The sequence below is a fragment of the Schistocerca americana genome, chromosome X (assembly GCF_021461395.2).
Source record: "Schistocerca americana isolate TAMUIC-IGC-003095 chromosome X, iqSchAmer2.1, whole genome shotgun sequence".
Taxonomy (NCBI): Eukaryota; Metazoa; Arthropoda; class Insecta; order Orthoptera; family Acrididae; genus Schistocerca; species Schistocerca americana.
The window spans coordinates 185,272,079-185,294,636 of NC_060130.1; the positions used below are offsets into that span (position 1 = coordinate 185,272,079).

The 22,558-nt window shown below is 42.5% G+C and overlaps 1 protein-coding gene across 6 annotated transcripts in view; it reads left to right on the forward strand.

The window, feature by feature from the left end:
- Positions 1-22,558, forward strand: part of LOC124554953 (ligand of Numb protein X 2-like) — a 535,718-nt gene that overhangs the window by 113,456 nt on the left and 399,704 nt on the right. For 3 of the 6 annotated variants that reach the window (XM_047128656.1, XM_047128652.1, XM_047128653.1), the window contains exon 1: positions 21,908-22,050. The exons of the other annotated variants lie outside the window; for them this stretch is intronic. The gene's annotated coding sequence lies outside the window, so the exon portion shown is untranslated. Of the gene's footprint in view, positions 1-21,907; positions 22,051-22,558 lie in introns of those variants that run through there. 6 annotated transcript variants of the gene reach the window in all.

Consider the following 22,558-nt stretch of genomic DNA (forward strand, 5'->3'; position numbering starts at 1 on the left):
AAGATATCTTCAAATGAGTTTCACCATATAGATTCTAAAACGAAAGCTACTCTGCTCTCAGGTTCCTCCTGCCAGTACATTCTTTTACTTGGCAACCTACGGTAACCTGAGAGAATCAGTTTTCCCAGGACAGTGGATAATTCATCATAGTAAACGTTCAAAATATGATTGCCGGTCTCTGCAGCATATAAATTTGTTTGAGAACCAGTAAAATTTATTAACTCGTTAGAAAAAAACATTAAAACAGTCCAGTTGTCAATTTATTGTATATGAAAGAAAAACTACTAAATGTGGACCCAAAGACTCATTTTCTTCCTTTGGTTTCGGGCTTGAGTTTTCCAACTGGCCCCAAGTTGATGCAGTGGGTTTTGTAATTGATTTAGTCCTCGAGCTTTTGATTGGGATTGGAGTGCCTGCAGAGTCGTCAATTTCTTCTACTGCCTTTTGCCCTTGACGTCTTCCCCTCATTGCAAAGTTTTGACTTAATCTGCTCTTCTTTTGTCCCTTGGCATTTACAACAGATGATGTTGGAGTCTCGGTGGAATCTTCTTCTTCTTCTTCTTCTTCTCCTCCTCCTCCTCCTCCTCCTCCTCCTCCTCCTTGACTTTTTCCACTCACTGCAAAATTCTGACTTGACTTTGGACCTTATCCAAAAGCCTGAGTTGCTTTTCATTTCTGTAGCCAATTATTTATGATGCCTGCTCTTGTAGCATAACGTGCAGCGTGCGTGGACATAGCCACACCCGGATCGAATCCACTTGCCGAATTCAAGATAGGTGATATACTACACCGACCATATTTAATATAATGTTTAAGTGGTTTCCCGCACCTGTTTAGATAAATGAGGACTTGTTACCATCTCTAGCTCAGAAACACCACTCCTTACATTTTAAACGGGGAGAAACAGAACAAAATTCACACGACTGCTGTCAGGTGACGTACTCGCGTCAGAAGTCAAAGAAACCAAATACATGATATATGTTTACTCTTTTAACATTCCTTCCCTCTTTCAGCCTTTAAGCCTTCGTCTATGTCAGATCAGTCCTCTCAGCATATTACTAATGTTGCTCTTAACTTACTTTGGTTCTCAATCATTCCTTACCTATGTCTTGTACATATGGCACTTTCACAGCATTCGTTGAGTAATACGTTACAATTTAAGTGACGATTGGAGCGGTATTCTCTCCACAATTAAATATCTGCCGTTGACATCGCGACATCGATTTGGTTGAATTTTAGAAACGAAGAAAGTGTTTATCTGTATCTGATTCTTTTCAGCTTAATTAACCACCTGTGCTGCGATACCTGAATTTTCATTGCTACCTTCATTTATGCTGGGGTCTAGATGGCTGAGTCCTGTATTTGCTAGAAAGTCTGTTACCATATCGTGTAGTTAGTCGAAGTAGTTGATTACAACCATTTTCATATGAAGCTCTCAGAATGATACTGATCAAGATTTTTGTCTCTTCTGCGGTGAAAGAGCAGATCTTCCATTTCATAGCTGGATAGTTATGGTAGTTTTCTTTATGACATCTTGTTTAATGTCGTTGCTGTAATCGTTATATTTCACTACGTTCGTTATTTGAGCCAAGAGCATGTCATACATGTGCATTCGGAGCTAAAACAAGAGATTTTTCCCTGTGAGTTAATAATATGATAAAAATAATTGTAATTCTGCTTTGTAATAAACTTTGCGTTACTGGATCATGCTTGGATAACGTGTAGCAAATCACGATAGTATTTTGAATTAAATATTGGTCTTCCATTTGATTAACCGGGACTAACGATTGGGACACGTAGACATAAATGCATAAGCTAAATTGTGTTCTTGTAATCTGCCCGGAAAGTTCAGTTCTGCAACTGTCTACATTACCAGCACCGGTCAGTAATAGTACGCCAGTGGTAAGTGTGTAATACCGAAAAATAATGAAGCTTTGCTGCGTTCTTGTTCGGCTGTCTTTATCCTTTTTCGTTTTCCATCAGTCATGTCAACAATGGGTAATTGGTATTAGAAGTACTCGCTGAAGCTACAAATTGGTGCCCGGCCAAAGGAAGCTGTTGGCACGCTACATACCTGTCAGTGTTAGCCCGGCGACGGAGGCAACGGCCTCCACAACTGCCAGACACTGTCTACGGGCCGTTTCGCAACAACTTCTGGCATCGGACTGTAAGCTGAATGGCTGGCGGCGAACCTCTCAGTGAGCCATTAGCAGCTGGCATGTCACTTGCAGTGAAACACGCCGTTGCTGAATTGTGCCCGGCGTCGACAGTTATTTGTCACCGTCTTCTCGCTACTATGTTGTCCTCGAGACGGTGTGGGCTGCTGCTAGCACAGGTTACTAACAGCCAAGTCTAACCGCGTCGTAAGGGCCGCTACTAAATCTTTCACAGTCCATTTCCTGCCTTCATTAGCGATTTCGTCCAAAAGTGCTCATAACAATAAAACTATTCGAGAACACCTCACGAGCTACAATGTGCCTATACCTCTCCCGCATTTACCAATCTTCACAAATGGTTACGTACCCACTTTGCTAGTCCTTCACTCGTGGGAGAACCGATTTATTACTCTGTTCTAGAGAGGAAAGTTGCTTAATAAATATCTTTATTCGTAAAGAGTATAGGGTATAATAAAAAGAAATGTTTCAGATTATAGTTAAAGGAAGAAACGCTATGTTGATCATTAGGAAGACTTGTAGGCGGCACTTTGCTGTATATGCGGTAGACCAAAAATAGGGTAAAAAAAAGAAAACTGAAATTTTTTAGCTATTGAAAATGCTAAAAACATCGTTGGGAACTAAGGGAAGAGCGAAAAGAAGTAGGAAGAAAAAATAATTTCCTTTTTGTCTGCAGCGTCGAACGCTGATGGTGGGACGAAAGGGATTCTCTGAGGCTTCCCTTTCCATTGGCATCATGACTTCTCAGCATCGTGGACAGTGGTTTCGAATGTAGTTTCCTTGTAGTAGATTTGGTAGAACTTATGGTTTTCGTACGTTAAAGTAAGATTTGGCAATGCTTCGCTGGCTCTCGGAATATTATCAGCGATTAAATTACTACGAAAGAGGGAAGAAAGAAGGTTAGGGTTGAATATCAGGCCGATGATGAAGCCATTAGAAATCGAGTACAAGCTCGTATTGAAGAAGGATGATGATGCAGGCCCTGGCTGTGTGCTCTGCTGTAGCCGTCAGCGCACTACTCTCTCCCCCTGCCATGGTATAGGGTTCGAAATGCACTTTAACAAAAAAATACATGTTTCACAGATTCCCCAGGCGTCCACGAGCCATTCTGTCGACAAGCTAGCAGAGCAAAGACTGCTGCTGTTGCGGCCCCCAGCTGTGGACCCAGAACTCTACGCGGCCTGACACTACTGTGATAAGTGGGCAGACTCAGGCACATCGTCCCAAACAGCTGGAGCTAGCAACTAGACTAATGTTACCCGTATTAAGCGCCTCTGATTTCTTATTACAAAAACCCTATATTTCTCACACAAAATAAAACGGTAGTAACATACGCTGAAGAGTCAAAGAAACTGTCAGTCATGCGTATTCAAATACGCAGATATTTAAACAGCCAGAATACGGCGCTGCAGTCTGCAACGCATGTATAAGGCAACCAGTGTCTGCCACAGTTGTTAGATCGGTTACTGGTGCTAAAATGGCAGGTTATGAAGATTTAAGTGAGTGTGAACGTCGGCGCACGAGTGATGGGACACAGCATCTCCGAGGTAGCGACGTAGTGGGGATTTTCCGGTACGACCGCTTCTCGAGTGTACCGTGCATATTAGGAATCCGGTAAAACTTCAAATGTCCGACATCGCTGCGGCCGGAAAAAAGATCCTGTAAGAACGAGACCAACGACGACTGAAGAGAATCTTTCAACGTGACAGAAGTGCAACCCCTCCGCAAACTGCTCCAGATTTCATTGCTGGGCCGTCAGCAAGTGTCAGCGTGCGAACCATTCGACAAAACATCATCGATATGGGCTTTCGGAGCCGAAGACCCACTCGTGTACCCTTGATTGCACTACACAGAGCTTTGCCGCTTCGCCTGGGTCCCTCAACACCGACATTGGAGCGTTGATGACTGGAAACATGTTGCCGGGTCTGACGAGTCTCGTCTCAAATTGTTTCGAGCGGGTAGACGCGTCCGGATATGCAGACAACCTCACGAATCCATGGACACTGCATGTCGGCAGGGCACTGTTCAAGCTGGTGGAGGCTCTGTAATGGTGTGGGGCGTGTGGAGTTGGAGTGATAAGGGACCCGTGATGCGTCTAGCAACTGCCTGGTGACACGTACGTAAGCATCCTGTCTGATCACCTGCAGCCATTCATGTCCATTGTGCATTCCGACGGACTTGGGCCATTCGAGCAGGACGACGGGCACCCCACAGGTACAGAATTGCTACAGGATGGCTCCAGGTTCACTCATCTGAGTTTAAACACTTCTGCTAGCCACCAAACTCCCCAGACATGAACATTATTGAGCAGATTTGGGATGCCTTGCAACGTGTTGTTCAGAAGAGATTTCCATCCCCTCGTACTACGCATTTATGGACAACCCTGCAGGATTCATAGTGTCAGTTCTCTCCAGCACTACTTCAGACATTAGTCGGGTCCATGCCACGTCGTGTGGCGGCACTTCTGCGTGCTCGCGGGCCCCCTACCCGATATTATTCAGGTGTACCAGTTTCATTGGCTCTTCAGTGTATTACGGCTACTTGCATAATCTTACTGTACTTGGAAGTCGAAACCATCTCTCCCGAAAAAACCTATCACATCATATGCATCAGTTGTTCTGATTTGGAGGGAAAACACCTAACGGATATACCGCAGATCGATGTGCGAACTCTTGCAAAGCCATCCCCGTACAGCACAATGACGTGATAAAAAGAACATGGTCCTTCTCATATTGGTTGAGAATAAAGCCAAAAACAAAAAATGCTTCCAACCGAAGATAAAATGTGTGTGCGTATCACAGCTTTACAAAATACACATCTAGAGAAAGCTGTACAGCATTTCAAACATTGTATAGAAGGTTGCATAACTATTGACATCAACCGATGAATACTTTGGTTGGTGGTTCCTACAGGACAGTCTTGTTACTGACATTGGCAGTATAAATTACACCGAAAAAGACACGCTCCTTGGCCGGCCGAAGTGGCCGCGCGGTTCTGGCGCTGCAGTCTGGAACCGCGAGACTGCTACGGTCGCAGGTTCGAATCCTGCCTCGGGCATGGATGTGTGTGATGTCCTTAGGTTAGTTAGGTTTAACTAGTTCTAAGTTCTAGGGGACTAATGACCTCAGCAGTTGAGTCCCATAGTGCTCAGAGCCATTTGAACCATTTTGACACGCTCCTTAACAAGAAACAGCAGCCCATTACATATCTCGTTTTTGCGATAACACTACGATTGTTAACATCTGTGATCAAATGGGGAACTTTTCTGCAGCTACGCGCAGGCGACTATTATCTTCTGGATCTGGACATAATGCAACATTTTGCTGGGGGTTTCTACCTAATATCAAACCACGGCTTCTCCATGGAAGAAGACTGCCATGGAAACCGCAGCAATGTGACTCTAGACAATAATAGAAGAGTTGGGATTGACTTTTGTTTAACGATCTTGCGCTGTATTGTAAAGATATATAACAAATCACAAGCATGGGAGTGAACAAAGTTACTGTTTACCACCCTATAGATTTTATATCGTGTGTAAATACGCGGCTTGACTAAAGGACATGGAATTACCAGGCTGGAGGCCTTAATATACAGTTACAGAATGGATCGTATGCAAGACTGTTTAAGCGTATTAAACACCAACAAACAGAAATTGCAGTGGGCTCTGTGCCAATCACTTCCATGTGGCATCAGCTAACGAATAGCTTACAAAACATCTGCTGGGTGGTGTTTAATAACGTTCTGCAGGAGCAGTAAGAATACTCGAAAACTGAATGGTGTACAAATGAACCTTCCGGACTCTCTGAAGACCAAGAAAAGCTTGTAAATTACGTTCTGTCTCTATGCAATTTAATTATCTACCCGTAGACTACGTATATATTGTTAACACTGACTCAGCCAAACACGATGTTATTGTTACAATGAAGTGGAATATTAAAGCAGGAGAAAACAGATTTTTCACAGTCCATAACATCTTTCTCCACAGTACCGTCAGATGCGGATATTTCCGAATTGGGATTTACTCCCATAAATAATGTTACGCCACAAGTCTTAAGAACCAATGTACTGAGCAGACGTAATCCATTAAAGAAATTACGCCTTTTAGTGCTGTTAATGCACACGAAAACCGGAAAAAACGAAAACTGAAGTATATGGTGAAAACAACGGCCATGAAGGAGGAAGAATATAATCACCTACTAGACAAAAAAGAAAAAAAAAAGAAAAAGAAGAATAAGAAGCCAGTGCATATGTACGGGTAAGTCTAACATATTACTTTAAACACAGAGTATGGAGAAGTGTGGACACAAGTGGAGAACATAAGACACCTGTATTTGCTGTAAGCGCTCATACGTTGGAGCACTGGGCGAAAGAATGCGGGACTCGATAACGGCTGCTACATGAAATATCACACGGTAGATCTGTTTATATAGCGCTACTTCCATGTGGATTACTGATTCGATGTCTAAGACCCAACCAGCGCTGCTACAAGCAGTTAACCTGTCTTTTTGTGTATACACCATTACTCCCAACCTCAAAACACCTACGTGGGCAGTAAATCTAGCTGTATGCATATATACTAAAGTGACAGCGAGACCACCTGATTGTAGCGTTTCTGTGGTTGTGTTCCGCGATCAGAGACCTATAAGCATGCGTGTCCACCACGAAATCGCACCTGAAAATCGGAATCATCTCTCGAAAAGAGCCATGCAGGCGTTAACATAATTCGAGCTTAGACCTTTCCGGGCGGGTATTGGTAGGTATTGTACGGCTGTTTTAATGCCAGTAGTGTAGTGGTGGGCCGCAGACTTCATTTATACCGGTGACAAGTAGAATCGTTACCAGTGTGTTCCCATCAATTGTTGTATTTACCGATACAATCTATTAGCAAAAAAATAATTATTTAGTAGCAAAAAGACACACTGCGTGTACTCATTACAACCACAAAAACAATAATAATAATAATAAGTGTAAAGTGCTGGACGTTAAGATTTTACCGGGTATCTATCTCTTCTTGCTTCGTATGTATTGTTAGAACTCCAAAAACATGTGATACGAAACACAAATCATGTAATACAGTTGTAGAAGTCAGTATAAATGCGCGAATATTTGTAGGAAAATTAACATTGCCTTTTGGAATAGTAGTGCACAGTGTATATGAAAAGGTATTAGATCCAGTATACGGACAAATACAGTCAAATGGTATCGCATTTGATGTCAGTAGTACAGTATATAACAAGACATCGATTCAGATGGTGGAGAGTGGAACTTGTTATAAAGGCAGTAGGCTGTGTGCGATATTAGGGTGTGCGTACGTGCCTTTTTTTTGCAGATAGCAGACAGACACCACTAGTGACAGTACTTGTGTACATAAACCGGGTCTGCGACATTGATCGCGGAAGACAGTTATGTGATGAAAAAGCAAAACTCGGTGTGTAGATGGACATGGACCTCTCTAATCGTAAAATAGCCGAGAAGTTGAACCATTCAAGTACAGTGATTGATAATTTCGTTAGATTGGGTGCACGATATGGACACAACGGAAAATATGCGCAAAGGCCGGCCGGTGTGGCCGTGCGGTTCTAGGCGCGTGACCGCTACGGTCGCAGGTTCGAATCCTGCCTCGGGCATGGATGTGTGTGATGTCCTTAGGTTAGTTAGGTTTAAGTAGTTCTAAGTTCTAGGGGACTGATGACCACAGATGTTAAGTCCCATAGTGCTCAGAGCCATTTGAACCATTTTTTATGCGCAAAGTAGAAAATTATTTGAGTCATTAGAATTGTTACTTTCGCCCAAAGCAAGGACCATAAACCGTTATCCTCCTTGACTTCTTGTTGATTTACAGTTGTCAGTAACGGCCAGACGTGTACGACAAATTTTGTCAAATGACAGACATCGCGCGTGTTAAGATTTGGGCAGCCTTGTGCGCCAAAGGGCTCAACACTGGGACGAACTCCAGCATTTACACTGAGATGCTAGAGACGGAATTGATTAGAATTTACAAGGACCTAGGCGTCGAAAGTCTAATGTTTAAACAACATAATGCATCTGTGCATGTTTCTGCTACCAAAAAAAAGTGGTTGGAAAATAAAGACATCGGTGTCTTGCCCCGATTCGCACGTAGCCGTGTAAACTTTTCGGGAATACTTACAAGGCGTGTTTATCGCAATGGAAGGCAATTTGAGGCCGTATTTGAGCTGAAAAGAGCGACACTAGAAGAGCTGGCGGCAATTTCACTGCATGAGCGACAAACCGTAGCAAAATCAATGCCGAAGAGAATTTTTGAGATAAATAGCAAGAACGGTTTGACAAAGCACTAACATTGCAGTAACACGACAGGACAGTGCGTGTCTCTCTACCAACTTCCAACCAGAATATGCAAACGCCTTATTTTGTTACACGTGTTATGAAAGAATCTGTGTGATTCTGTCATGACTGTTTATATCTTATATGTATCTACTACGTTCATGATAAATTGAATGAATGTATGCTTCAGACTTCGTACCCGTATTTTACTTTCGTAGGAACCCTGCCTTTTGATTTCCATTGCCGTATCAGAGTCAAGCCTGGTGCTTCGGAGAGGGGAAGTGTGTGTAAAAGATATTACTAAATCTTTTTACTGTTACTTAAAGCGGGCGGATTCCACCTTTCGAAAGCCGCCACTGAAGGAGGCCAACACACGAAAATAGCTATGCATTTTTACAACCGAATACCGTAAACATCCAGTTTATGTACATGCGTGTTTTAGCGTTAGCACTTGGAGGATGAAGTAGATCCCATGGCTCTGGAGAGATCTATTAGAATCACAGCACCATCTGACTCCAAAAACTAACAGAGATATGTGCGAAAAGGTCGAGAAAGAATTTTTTTCAGATACATAACGCACTAACCATGCAATGGAGCTGATTATTTCAGTAGGCAAACTGCAGAACGATGTTAAAAACGACAGTTAGTAGCTGTTAGTTGTTAATTGATACTACATGGAAGTGACTGGCAAAGAGTTCAAGTGAACAGGAGCAAAACACGCTATTCATTTTGCTCCCTACTATAAGATTCAGTTCTGGCTTAAACTGGTAGAAATTCATTCATTAAAACAGACTTTTTTGTGTATCCCTTCTTTCCAGAGGTCTTTTCATTGCTGTGTGTGTGTGTGTGAATACAGTTGTAAATACTAGTACAGGGTGTTGGAGAATATACTGCTTTCGACGCATATAACATAGACTTTTTTTTAAAATAAGAAATTTAATGCGCGTCGGTAAGAGAGACGTCCGAATTTACGGACATAGCAGGTATTGCTTCGTAGGCTCTTTTGATAGCTCTGTCACCCTGGGACCGCTTGTCTCCATCCTCTGTTAAACGTCTTTTACCTCCATACGTTGCCGGCCGAAGTGGCCGAGCGGTTCTAGGCGCTACAGTTTAGAACCGCGCGACCGCTACGGTCGCAGGTTCGAATCCTGCCTCGGGCATGGATGTTTGTGATGTCTTTAGGTTAGCTAGGTTTAAGTAGTTCTAAGTTCTTGGAGACTGATGACCTCAGATGGTAAGTCCCATAGTGCTCAGAGCCATTTGAACCTCCATACGTTATTATTTACAGAAACAGGTACTCTGTCGCCATAAAGTAGTCTGGTAGCCTTTAAAGTGGTTTCATACAGTATGCGTTTTGCATGCAGGAAAAGAAGTCTCATCTGTCCAACCTATGCCCTGGTGTGTAGTCACATCACATCACGCTCGTAAGATAGTGTGATTACAACCACATTTAGAAGGTATGACTAGAAGATTGCGTGTCTGGTAGTGTCATCATCAAGACCTGATGCTTTTCATTTGTTGGTGGTGGTCATATCGCCGTACTAAGGCGCACTGCTGTGTTTGTCCTACACTTTTACGATTACTGAGGGAAATTAAAGTAAAAATACTGTTGACTTGTGTGGCTGTGCGTACATTCCGTATAATCATGCTCAGTTATGCATTATAACGCCGTACTGTGTATATCTATAGTTTTAGTTATTTGGTCTGGAAATTAGTTACCTGTGCTGCCAAACAGCGATGCTGACAGCTCTACTGTGGACTATCTATAGGTTCATGATTTCCTATACGTTGTAAGCAAACCTATATGGAATGCAGTACCTCTCCAAACACTTTTAGATAGCTTTAATAATATAAAAAGTGCCCCTTTACAAAGACTGGGAAAGCAGGCTTCATTATTATTATGCACTCGCAGCTATAGCTGGTAGAAATAATGTGCAGATGTGCTGCGGCTCCACCATACAGCAGCGCTAACGTCACTATGGTGCTGTAAATAAACACCTACGATTAGCTTTTCAATCTATTATTATCTTATAAGTAACATATTTCGGATTTCGAGATGTGTTGCGTGATCTGATCGACAGTCTGAGACACTTACTGAGTTGGTTTAATAGATGTAGGCTATAATTATTGCGAAAAAAATACTTTCATAGAAGGCTGTTTTACTGAATGTCCAGTGCTTATAATACGTATATATTTCTGAACAAACGTTAGACGTACAGATTCATCGTAAAAGTCTGTCCGAACACTAGGTCTCTTATTGTTTACAACAGAACATCGCGTCTCTCTTCCTAAGAAACTCACTCAGTACAATATCTTTTGCCACTCACAAAAACGGTGCTGGAGAGAGGAATACGCCTGTCGATCGCTAATTTCTCTGCTATTTCGCGAAATGTCGCTTCTCAGTAGTGTTCCACGCGAAAACAGTGTTGCCCGATAATACTAGATAATACTAGCGTGTTGACGGAATCTACTTCCACGAAGTCCAGCAATACGTTATTGGTTTTCTCGTGAGTCTTCTACTTAGAACAGTGTGTGTTACAGCAACAGGAAGAGTGTCACTGCCACAAAGTGTAGCCAACAGGCTCATGAAACTGCAAAAACTGAATTACTCGATTTACTTAGCAGCCCGAGACCTATACCAGCTTAGCTTAATATATATGGAAAATAATTATCGTGCTCTGTAACTTAATTATACAAGTATGGTCCCTTGGCAGATTACACCCCTGTAGAGTCATATCAGAGGAAAATATCACATTCATGCATTCCAGACATTTTTTTATCGAATAAGATGTCGCTTTGACCACCACCTTAGAAGATAACGATAAAAAAATGTAGTAACATCCTTTATAGAGCCTTCCCCTCTCAGAAGCTTCAAGATTGACTCTTTCTGATGTTAGCTGATTTTTACTTCGTTATCAGACGATGTTGGAAGTTATCACAATATATGCGAAGCAGGAAGACGTGATTTTCTGATAAAATCATAACGTCCAACGCTTTACACTTAATGCTTATTATTATTATTATTATTTATTATTATTATTATTATTATTGCTATTACTGCTGTTGTTGTTGTTGTTACGAGTACAGGCAGGGTGTGTTTTTGTTACTAAATAATGCTTTTTTTGCTAATAAGACTGTATCGGTAAATAGAACAATTGAAGGAACACACTGGTAACGATTATACTTTTCACCAGCATAAATCAAGTCTGCTCTAATATGTGTCACGGCCCACGACTACACTATTGACATTAAAACAACCGTACAGTACCTACGAATACTCGCCCGGACAGGTCTAAACTGGAATTATGTTAACGCCTACATGGCTCTTTCCGAGAGATGATTCCGATTTTCTAGTGCGGTTTCGCGGTGGACATGCACACTTGTAGGTCTTTCATTGCGTAACACAACCACAGAAACGTTACAATCAGGTGTAATCGCTGCCACATTTGTATGTATGTATACGGCTAGATTTACTGCCCACGTAGGTGTTTTGGCTTGGGGAGTAACGGTGTATACACAAAAAGACAGGTTAACTGCCTGTAGCAGCGCTGGTAGGGTGTTAAACCTCGAAGCACTGATCCACAAGGGAGTGGCACTATATAATCAGATTTTCCGTGTGGTCTTTAATGCAGTAAACATTATCGAGTCCAGTATTCTATTGCCCAGTGCTCTAACTTGCGAGCGCTTACAGCAAATACAGATGTCTTACGTTCTCCACTTGTGTCCAGACTTCTCCATACTCTGTGTTTAAAGTAATATGTTAGATCTGCCTGTACATCTGCACTGGCTTCTTATTCTTCCTTTTTTTGTCTAGTAGGTGATTATATTCCTCCTCCTTCGTGGCCGTTGTTTTCACTATATACTTCAGTTTTCGAATTTCCTGTTTTCTTTTTCGTATACATTAACAGCACTAAAAGGGGTAATTTCTTTAATGGCTTACGTCTGCTCAGTACATTGGTTCTTAAGACTTGTGGCGTAACATTATTTATGGGAGTAAATCTCAATTCGGAAATATCCGCATCTGACGGTATTGTGGAGAAAGATTTTCTGGATTGTGAGAAATCTGTTTCCTCCTGCTTTAATATTCCACCTCAGTATAACAATAACATCGTCTTTGGCTGAGTTAGTGTTAAGAATATCCACATAGTTTACAGCTAAATAATTAAATTGCATAGAGACAGAACGTAATTTACAAGCTTTTCTTGGTCTTCAGAGTGTCTGGAAAGTTCATCTGTACACCATTCAATTTTCGAGTATTTTTACTGCTCCTGCAGAACGTTATTAAACACCATCCAGCAGATGTTTTGTAAGCTATTCGTTAACTGATGACACATGGAAGTGGTTGGCACGGAGCCCATTGCAATTTCTGTTTGTTGGTGTTTAATACGCTTAAACAGTCTTGCACACGACCCATTCTGTAACTGTATATTAAGGCCTCCAGCCTGGTAATTCCACGTCCTTTAGTCAAGGAAGACGTAAAAATTTATCGTAGCCGCGTATTTGCACACGATATAAAATCTATAGTGTGGTTACCAGTAACTTTGTTCACTCCCATGCTTGTGATTTGTTATATATCTTTACAATACAGCTTGAGCCCAAGATCGTTAAACAAAAGTCAATCCCAACTCTTCTATCATTGTCTAGAGTCACATTGCTGCAGTTTCCCCGGCAGTCTTCCTCCATGGAGAAGTCGTTATTTGATATTAGGTAGTCATACGTCTGCAATTAATTAGAAATCCCAGCAAAATGTTGCATTATGTCCAAATCCAGAAGATAATAGTCGCCTGCGCGTAGCTGCAGAAAAGTTCCCCATTTGATCACAGATGTTAACTATCGTAATGTTATCGCAAAAACGGGATATGTAATGGGATGCTTCTTCTTGTTAAAGAGCGTGTCATTTTCGGTGCAATTTATAATGCCAATGTCAGTAACAAGACTGTCCTGTAGTAACCACCAAAGTGTTCATCGGTTGAAGTCAGTAGTTATGCAGCCTTCTCAGTCACACACACACACACACACACACAAAGTATCTTCTGTTGGAAACCTCACGTTTTTGTTTTATTCTCAAGCAATATGAGAACGACCATGTTCTTTTTATCACGTCGTAGTACTGTAGGGGTATGGCTTTGCAAGAGTTTATACATCAATCTGCGGTATATCCGTTAGGTGTTTCCCTCCAAATCAGAACGACCGATGCAAATGATGTGATGGATTTTTTTCGGGAGAGATGGTTTCCACTTTCAGGTACGGGAAGTCTATGCTAGTAGCAGTAGTATGTTATTACCGTTTCATTTTTTGTGAGAAAGATAGGCTTTTTGTAATAAGAAATCAGTGGCGTTTAATACGGTTTACGTTCTGCTGTGTACGAAATGACGCTCCACGCGGAGTCCGGGCTCAGGAGCCACATTTACCGAAAGGTGCCTATACTCAATCTCTGTTGGACTCCTCGTCCCCACCAAGACACTAGGGGCGGCTCGAGGGGTGAGATAGAGGGTTGAGACAGAGCGCGCAATTACATAAGAGGCCAATTAATTAAGTTGTAATCTTATTGGGGTCAGGGATAAAGTCGTAATTAGATGAAACTGCGCCAGTAAGAACAGGGTCCTACTTCCGTCTTATCCCTTTCTGCCAGCAAAAATATTCCAAGAGAAAGCGGGAAAAGATTTCAGCTGTGTTCAATCATGTCACGACCTCGACGTACTTTTTATTTAATAACGAATGTTTTGAAGAGACTGACCGGTTCTCCATACGTAGTCCCATGTCGCTCTTGGTGGCCAACTTGTTTGTGGAGATCGTCGAGGAAAAGGCGCCCACAGTACTTTGGAGTACGTTGATGACACGATTGTAGTGTGGCCCCATGGTGAAGATAAATTACTAGACTTTTTAAATTGTGTGTATTCCATCCATAGACAAATCCAGTTTACAATGGAAATTGAAAAGAGGGATGCCTTCCATTTTTGGATTTGGTACGACGTAAGGATGACGGCACTTTGGACATGCAGTATATCGGATATCAACGCTTACGGATTTATATTTACGTGCATATAGCTGCCATTATTCATCCCAGGCGGTGAGTGTTCTCTTAACGCTGGTACAGAGTACACATTATCTAGAGGACGAGCTTCTACATTTGAAGAGTGTTTTTGAAGCCAACGGGTATTCTGCACAGTATATATGTGAGGCACTACGAATGAAACCAACGTTGGGCATGGAGAAGGAGACACGCAAAGTTTTAAATCCATGGCTCTCCTGCCATATGTGAGAAGTGTATCGTCAAAAATAGGACGGATCCTCAGCAAACACAAAGTAAAAGTGATTGTTCGCCCTCTTCCAAAGACAGCAGCGCTCCTGGATTCCATCAAATATGGTTTGATGCTTTGGAAGCTTGGAGTTTACAAGATCACCTGTGAGTGTGGCCTTTCGTGTATCAGACAGACGACACGTACAGTCCATGAGAGATGCACAGAGCCCCGCAGATACACTCTGCTCTTACAACCTGTGGCAGAGCACTGCATTGACACTGGACACACTGTTGTGTACGATAACGTCGAAATTGTAGCCTCGAATTCATCTTTCTGGGGCTCAGTTGTAAAAAAAAAAAAAAAGCAACTGAAATTCAGTTGGCGAGGAATTTAATGAAGAGATAGCAGCTTCAGCTTGGATAAAACATGGAATCGAGCACTTTCTATAATAAACTTACAAAGACATTACCACAGTACATCTCGCAGTTCTGTTTCGATATCCCAGCGTTGATCGACCAGGCAGCGACAGATCTAATTCGTGCATATGCTCTACCTCTTTGCCTCCGATCAACTTCTCTGTCGCTTCGTGTATCTGTGGCCACATGCGCAGTGGCACGGTCCCCCAGTTTAAAAGGACTGAGCGCGTGCTGGAGCGTCAGTCATTCGGCTCATTCTAAAGATGGCTAAACGATATACAGCCGAAATATCAGAAGCAGAAGTGGAATTTATGCGGCTGCACACCCGAAATTTAATGGAGCCATCAGTAACTAATTCCCTCACTGTAGCAGTCAAATTGCTGCATGCAGTCTGACAGACATGGAACACTGTTAAACTTTGGAAGACTGTTCAAGGGCAGCCAGAGATTTCCAAGTATTACATTCTTAGGTTTAATTATATTGTGGGCTGACGCGAATACTGTTATTTATAAATGTTTGGAAATGTTGCATATAAATACACTGCATGACAAAGAAAAGTGAAGTACCCAGAAGAGGAGGAAACTTTACAGTTGGAGAGGATATGTGATGTTACTTCGGTGACGCCAAAATAGAGTAAAATTTACGTAGAAACGTGGCACTGTAGGCCCACTTACCATAATGACTTTGCACCCACTCCGGCTTATATATTGACTCGGTTGGGAGGGGTGTCATCTCCTGGGGCAGCAAGGTCCACAACTATCGTAACTGGTCCTTAATATCCTGGGTACAGCCACTGGGACAGAGCTGACGTGAAAGTTGCTCCCTCACACCTTCTACTGGGGACACATCTGGGAAACTGCCATTTGGGGATGATCATAGTCATATTGAAAAATGACACTTGGATACTGACGAATGAGAATTAACGTAATCATGTGGTTGCAGAACGTCCGTGACGCTGTATTGTTGTGCGGTCAGAGTCGTCTGGGGGTAGTGCAGAACCACGATTCATCGCAGAATATCATGCGACGCCATTGATTTGCAGGCCATGCTTCCCGGTCACGGCACCACACCAGACGTGGTGAAGGGACAATGTATTAGTATAAAGAACCGTTTGACCAATCGATTTTGTGCATTTGTATACGAATTTTTAGTACTACTTGCATTAAATATGGATTTTTTTGGTTGGCTTTAATAGGTTAATAATTGGTGCTAGGGTGTAAATTTATGTTTATATAAATGAACAGTTACCTTTTATTTTAATTTATTGAAGCTCTGTCTCTCTTCCCGCTGGTTTGCAGCCATCATCGATAATACTATTTTTGGAAATGCTGAGGTGACTTTAATGGAAAGCATATGATTCTTTTTAATTGTTTAGTGACTTAATAGTTTGCCTTAGAAGCACGTAGTACTGCCGATTGTCGAAGTATTTTTTTCCGAGAAATATTTTTCATAATTCGCTAATATCTTAGATTTTTTTTAATTAATGGAGTTTCACAATCATTGCGGATGCTATATGTCGCATTGGATGTTTCTTACGGATCACTTTTTATCCAGTCTCGTGATTTCCTCCGTCTCCAAATCACATTCAGCATTCTGATCCAGACACTAAATTCACTATTAAGTAAAAGTCTGTTCATAAACATGAACGAAATAGAAACTAGGTTATTTATTGGCACTGAGTAAGAAGCAAACATGAGTGCAGTTAACAATAATGATTTAAGAATACCAAAACGATCGAATGTTTCCGCTCAGAACTGAATGCGTCGAACTGCGTCAACAGTTTCCATACGGTTACTGCAACAGATTCGTTTCACTCGAAAGAATGAATAATTCAACGGGTACGTAAAACTACTACCAAATGAGTCGATTGTTTTCACTTCGTTGTACCCATCACTATCCAAACGTAGCCGTTTTACGGCAAGAAAGGAAGAATGACTTGATTGTTGGTGTTAATAACGATCATCCTCCTTTACCTCCTCTGCATTACTGCAGATGACGTCACTGGGCACATTTGTTCTGTGCATGCAGTACACGTGAGGCGCCTAGTTGTTTCCACTGCACTGTGTGGAATACGAAGGTTCTGTTATAGTTCACTAACCTGCTGTCTTCAACTTGATGTTCCCAGCGTAGAAAACAGCACGCAGGTCGTAGGTTCTGTATCTTGAGGCTGGAACTGACTTTTAGCGAGGTTCTGTTCTGAAATAATGTATCACTTCTTTGGGATGCCACTCGCGTATTTTAATATAGCCACACGAGAAGACTACACGATCTTCATACAACACCTTTTGATACAGCAAAGTACATGATCAAACACAATGTTTACGAAAGTGTATCTTTACACTCTTTGTGCTACGTGTCTGTGCCTCATGACTACCGGAGTGAATCTTTTAATACTGAATACTGGCAAACACATCCTGCTACAGACAGCATGACTGTACATCTCGACTGCCTAGTCCAGAGTGACGAACAGCAACTTAAATAAAAATTGGTAAACCTCTTACGACAGACAACATGCCCCAGGCCGAAACCCAGAGTGACGAACTGCCCGAAACACTTCGCGCGCCATACCAGAAAAGGCGTGACCCGAACGCTTCCGAAGTACTACGTCTGCAATTTCGTCAGTCTTTTGTTTTGATTTAAATTGTTTTTAATAATTCTAAAATGACTGATTGTCAGCTGTTGAGATATATTTATATTAAAAAGTGAAGTCATTCCAATGAGTAGTTTAACTAATAATAATAATAATAATAATAATAATAATAACTATATTTTAACGTTTGCCCTTGCTCCGAACACAGCAGCCAATCACAGAGCAGTAGCATTATGCAGGCGGTCTTTCTCACGGGAATGGTACCGAATCTAACATCTGTCACAGGTACCTCACACCACATTTCATCATCTATATACTTCTTGCATCTCCACTGCTCTGGGCACACCTTCTTGGAGCCTAATATGATAGCTGACTAAGCCCGAAATATTACAGTTTGTGTGGTGGTGTTAATGACAACCTACGGATAGGATGGTAATTCTCTAGTGCAGCACGGAGTCCATTACTTGTGCCAGGAGCAGATGTGGAATGGGTACCATGTGATTGGTACACAGTACGGCAGCCCTGCAGACGCTGTCGACTGATACCTTAACGACGAGTATGCCTGGTCCTAACGTTCTTATGGATACCAACATAACGTCAGTGCCACATAAGAACGCCGCGGCCAGATTGAGATCCACAGTGAGGTCCCTTACAAACTCTGTCAGGTGTTAACGCTGTCTCTCACGAGAGCGCGCCATCTCCGTGTCATTCAACATCTGACGCTGTCCGTGTCCGTACCCTATTAGGCGTGGTAACATTAAACGCGAACGATACTAACGCACTCTACCTGTCACGGACAGTCGCAGCTTTAATCATTTACACACCCACCGATTGTGTGTACGTGTACCATGTTACGGTGACATCCGCCCCTATCTTCTAGACGCTTCATTTATTTTATCAGGAAGTGTAGAATTAAAAGAAGAGTTACACTACTGGCCATTAAAACTGCTACACCACGAAGATGACGTGCTACAGACGCGACAGGAAGAAGATGCTGTGACGTGCAAATTATTAGCGTTTCAGAGCATTCACACGAGGTTAGCGCCGGTGGCGACACCTATAGCGTGCTGACATGAGGAACGTTTCCAACCGATTTCTCATACACAAACAGCAGTTGATCGGCGTTGCCTGGTGAAACGTTGTTGTGATGCCTCGTGTAAGGAGGAGAAATGCGTACCGTCACGTTTCCGATTTTGATAAAGGTCGGATTGTAGCCTATCGCGATTGCGGTTTATCGTATCGCGACATTGCTGCTCGCATTGGTCGAGATCCAATGACTGTTAGCAGAATATGGAATCGGTGGGTTCAGGAGGGTAATACGGAACGCCGTGCTGGATCACTAGCAGTCGAGATGACAGGCATCTTATCCGCACGGCTGTAACGGATCGTGCAGCCACGTCTCGATCCCTGAGTCAACAGATGGGGACGTTTGCAAGATAACAACCATCTGCACGAACAGATCGACAACGTTTGCAGCAGCATGGCCTATCAGCTCGGAGACCATGGCTGCAGTTACCCTTGACGGCACATCGCAGACAGGAGAGCCTGCGACGAACCTGGGTGCACGAATGGCAAAACGTAATTTTTTCGGATGAATCCAAGTTCTGTTTACAGCATCATGATGGTCTCATCCGTGTTTGGCGACATCGCGGTGAACGCACATTGGAACAGTGTATTCGTCATCGCCATACTGGCGTATCACCCGGCGTGATGGTATGGGGTGCCATTGGTTACGCTTCTCGGTCGCCTCTTGTTCGCATTGACGTCACGTTGAACAGTGGACGTTACATTTCAGATTTGTTACGACCCGCGGCTCTACCCTTCATTCGATCCCTGCGAAACCCTACATTTCAGCAGGATAATGCACAACCGGATGTTGCAGGTCCTGTACGGGCCTTTCTGGATACAGAAAATGTTCAGCTGCTGCCGTTGCCAGCACATTCTCCAGATCTCTCAGCAGTTGAAAACGTCTGGTCAATGGTGGTCGAGCAACTGGCTCGCCACAATACGCCAGTCACTACTCTCGAATAATTGTGGTATCGTGGTGAAGCTGCATGGGCAGCTGTACCTGTACACGCCACCGAAGCCCTGTTTGACTCAATACCCAGGCGTATCAAGGTCGTTATTACGGCCAGAGGTGGTTGTTCTGGGTGCTGATTTCTCAGGATCTATGTATCCAAATTGCGTGAAAATGTAATCACATGTCATTTCTACTATAATATATTTGTCCAATGAATACCCGTTTATCATCTGTATTTCTTCGTGGTGTAGCAGTAGTAATGGCCAGTAGTGTATAATAAAGTTGGCAGCTCTATTACAGGTTATCATAATATGTTTGTTAGTTACAGATTTTCATTTCCGTTTATCGTAAGCTAAGTTTCTCCTGTGTTACATGTATAATTCATGTTTTAACATAACCATCGGTTTCATTCTTAAGACACAGCTTGTGTCTTTGCTAGTGTCTGTCGCTGATAAAGATTTCGACATTGCCTGCTCCTCAATCTGCCATACGGGTAATTAAGTGCGAGTAAATCGGGCCAGTTTGTAAATGATGCCTTCCTAAATTATTGTACGGATAGGGTAGTCAACTTTTTATACCGTCCGCCCAGTTTTTCTTACGTCTGTTTGTAATAAAATGTTCTAACCGCGCACCGGTTCCATAGTAATGGTGATTTGTAACGTACAGTTGTTTTTTTACTTTGTGAAATTTATAAATGACAGCTACAGCAGGTTACATCATGTAAAAATAATTGCTTAGCAAATACTTTAAGTCAAAATTTTATGGAAATCTAGTGAAAATGTTTTTTAAAACCCCTTACCGCTTACCGCCCTCCATGAAATCTGTATCGCCCGCTACTGTTCTGTAGGGTCCAGGTTGACTAACAGTGGTCTAGCTATAGTAGCATTATTGTGCAAATATTCAAAATGACAGTCACAATCGCATTATTTATTTTGCCACCAACCGGTTTCAACTAGCGAAGGGGTCACCTTCAAGGCAATTTACACTGTGAAGTTATAATATTAGTAAGTAATCATGTACGTAATCTACGAGCAATTAGTCAAAGTTACATAAATAAACAGATTTTTATACCCATTTGGTCGCTCGCTGGAGTCGTCATCCTGCCTTTGCACGGTTGGTAACTATGCATGGTTGGTTCTCTGCATGAGCTTAAATAACGGCCAACATGTGGGCAGACGGTAACGCCCTCCGCGGTGACCGACGGTACTTACATGCTTAAGCAAGAAATCGTTAAGTTCTAAATTTTAAAATTGTAGTTAGTTTCCGCAGTGTGAACGAATCACTTGCAAGATTTGTGTAACGGGCCCGTTTACGTGGGAAAACAATATTTGCTACTAGTTAAAATCTATTTTCGTGCAGCATCAGCGTTCTGTTATGCAGCCGGCCTCGGTGGCCGAGCGGTTCTAGGCGCTACAGTCTGGAACCACGCGACCGCTACGGTCGCAGGTTCGAATCCTGCCTCGGGCATGAATGTGTGTGATGGCCTTAGGTTGGTTAGTTTTAAGTAGTTCTAAGTTCTAGGGGACTGATGACGTCAGCAGTTAAGTCCCATAGTGCTCAGAGCCATTTCAACCATTTTTTGTGTTATGCAGTTAGTTCAATTTCACCCCCATGAGAGCATTTAAAAAAGTTGGTAATGATATCTTTCCTCCTTTCTGAAGTTTGTGCAGCATGAATGAGAACGTAAACGTCGTAACCATGTAGAGAATTATGCAGATGTATTGTAACATGAATTAGGTGGTAACGGTAGCATCGTCTGTTGCTATAAACTTCCTTGTTTTAATACGGATACGTCCTTGTGACTTCCAATAGAAACTATATTGCCCACATATTGCAGTAAGGTTCACGGATATGCTTTTTCGTGTAGGTTACAAGTGCAGAGTAGTGGTCGTACATGCCTCTCAGTTTCGTCGATTTTCGTTGTAACGGAAACTTGTTTCCTGTAATCGAAGAATCTAGCTGAGTGTGCTATTCGGTGAAACTGGGTAGGGGCGGGTCAAAATGGCCGCGAGCTGTGGTGCTATTTGCTGAAGCTCATATTTTCGGGCGGGAATTGGGCAGCAGTCCAAAGAGGTGGTCACTCATTTTTAGACATGGCCAGGCGTGGGTGTTAACGTGGGTAGCGGCGGGAGCGGCGTCGACACGCCGCTAGTACACGCTGGTCGCTTGTATCTCTCGGTGTGCAACTCAGCGCTCAACAAACATGCCCCAGGCCGAAACCCAGAGTTTGTTCACTACATACTTCATCCTACTTGTCCTGCTCATCGCGCTATGGATGTTATACGCAGGCCTATTTTAGGCCGTGGTACGATCACTGCATGGCTCTTTTTAAAGATACCATTAACTTTTGTTTTTTGCAAAGCAAGTCGATGTTCTGGATTTACACAACGTCATATAGGTGATTGGCGGAATTTTTAATCGGGTGACCACCATGTTCATATTTGTTCTCTCTGCGGTCCGTGATGATGATCCACTTGTTTTAGACCAAGCCTGTGTCATACTCATTGGATAAAATGATGTATAGATATCGATAATCCGTTGTTGATCTGAAGTATGGTTTCTCAAGTAACCAACACCGAGATTTTTATTTCTAACGCGGTATTCACTCTCCCATCAGCAATATTTGCGCTTTATTGCGTCCAAATTATTGATTTTGTATGTGTTTTGTTACCTGCGCCTCTTCACCTGGGCTAGTCTGTTAAAATCGTGCATATTAATTTTGAAACATGCACAGAACTTAGGTTTCAGCCATTTTCTTTGCTACGGAATAGTCTTGATGCTGCGAATGATGTATGAAACCTTCGCAGGACAAC